The sequence below is a fragment of the Propithecus coquereli genome, unplaced genomic scaffold, assembly GCF_000956105.1.
Source record: "Propithecus coquereli isolate 6110/MARCELLA unplaced genomic scaffold, Pcoq_1.0 Scaffold59, whole genome shotgun sequence".
Lineage (NCBI taxonomy): Eukaryota > Metazoa > Chordata > Mammalia > Primates > Indriidae > Propithecus > Propithecus coquereli.
In genome coordinates, this window is record NW_012151840.1 from 4,029,431 (window position 1) to 4,031,494 (window position 2,064).

General features: G+C 40.8%; 1 pseudogene; it reads right to left on the reverse strand.

The window, feature by feature from the left end:
* Positions 1-1,426: 1,426 nt before the first annotated feature.
* Positions 1,427-2,064, reverse strand: part of LOC105821738 — a 5,549-nt pseudogene continuing 4,911 nt past the window's right edge.

The following is a 2,064-nucleotide window of genomic DNA, read 5'->3' on the forward strand; positions in this document are numbered from 1 at the left end:
CATTTACTTAGAAAGAGTTACAGATCTAGTTAAAACAAATAGCTGTCATTTATAAAAGTGAGTTCCTTTCTTTGAGCAAAAAGCAAGCTCAGGTGAAATGGCAGACAGGGGGCTGAGCTCAGGCCCATACCTTCCCCATGGCCAGAGGAGGGGCTCCGACCGGATGACTGCTACAGCCCTGTGCGCCATGCCCTCTTATTCCAGTGAACGGTATAAAACATCTATTGTTTTCCTTTGATTGTAAACCTCAACAGAAAAATAGCTTAACAGGCTTAAACATTTTATACTACAGAAGAGTACTACAATTTTTATTGTGACACACCACCTTTGAAAAATTTCCATTCCGGAAGTTTATGATTTGGCTCACTTTCCTCCTTGGCGATTTGTGCCCTGGGATATCCTCCAGGCACACCAGTGCGCATGAAGAAACTAGCTGGTGGTCCTTTCCGGAAGCCGCCTCCCACAGAGTAGGCTGTGCCACGTCTCTGCTCAGGCCCCAACCATCTGCTCTCTCATTGCAAAGAGCCCAGCTGACCGATTCACTGTTCTTTTCTTACGTTACATTTTTATCATATAGGTTGTATTTTAGTATGTTCCTATAGAATTTCATCGTGTCATCCTGTTAATAATCAACAGTTTGAGGTTTTTACGTAGCAGCTCTTCAGATATTTTGCTGGCACGTGAAGCTCCGCTGATGTGCACAAATCGGAAGATACTTACATGCTGATGGGTCAGCTACATTGCAGCACTTTATGGTGGTAGCTCCATTCTCTTATCAATGCTGCATTTTAGCCTTAAAAGAATCAACTAAGTTTGCTTGTACTTCCTTTCAAATATTTACTTTCTTTTTAATATTAAACAACAACCCTTTTTTTACACAACAAGGACAGGCTCAGGACAAACATCATAAAACCATAATCTTAGATAAGTGGTCTAAAAACACAGTTGACTCATCCTTGTATATCAATTCTAAACTAAAGGTTCAAGGCTTTGACAGTGCCCACGGATCCCTAAGTTCTCCCACATCATCGTTTTTATAGTTTGACAAAAACTAAAACGCACAGTCCTAAGTGGGAGGATATCGTTAAAATTCCTTAGTGCAATGTTTCATGATTACTTAAAAATTCATAGCATAGCATCACTAAAACTTGCCAATTATGAAAGCTGTAAATTTACAATCATTTCCTCTCATAAGGACTGCACCATTACCCATTTTTATTTATTCCTAATTAAATTCAATTTCGACTACTTGACTTTGAGTCTGAGGTAGCTTCATATTGGTTCTACTACTATGGAAGGGGTATGTTTCAAAGTACCATCTGGAACGTTAGATTTCAATGAGAGCAGGAAATACAGTATCAGTCAGTCATACTATTTTCTTATTTGGTATACAAAGTAAAAAAAAAAAACCCACGCAACCATTTCTTTAGTGATAAAAATACAGTTCTTTTGTGAGCACGGACACAATACATGGAATCTATTTCTTTGCATGAAAAGTAGAGTCAAAGGAAAAGGACTCAAATTCTGTTGCCACCTTAACCCAGGTAAGAATGTGCATAAACTCAAGCTTGTTGAGCGTTTCAGCACAGCACAAAGTGACTGCCTGAACCAGGAAACGTCCTTCGAATTCCGCCAGGAATAGTAACCAGGTGCTGTGGCGTATGCATACGAGAAGTCGGCCTAACTGGTGCTTTCTGACACGCCATGTCATCATCAATACCGCTGTCTGTCTCGATGCCACAGTCCAGTTCCGTACCTTGGCAGGCCTGAATAATGAAAAGTTTGGGTTTTCCAGTTAGATCTCTACAATAATCCCCTCTGAAGAAACTTGTTATTTTTTTCAGGTAAACAGGTCCATTTGTCCCCAAAATTATTCCTGTGTCACCATGGCCCAGAAACACGCAAATAAAACTCCTTTTGTTATGATCTTCTTTTTTTTTTTTTTTTTGAGACAGAGTCTGGCTCTGTTGCCGCGGCTAGAGTGCCATGGCGTCATCCTAGCTCACAGCAACCTCAAACTCCCGGGCTCAAGTGATCCTCCTGCCTCAGCCTCCCAAGTAGCTG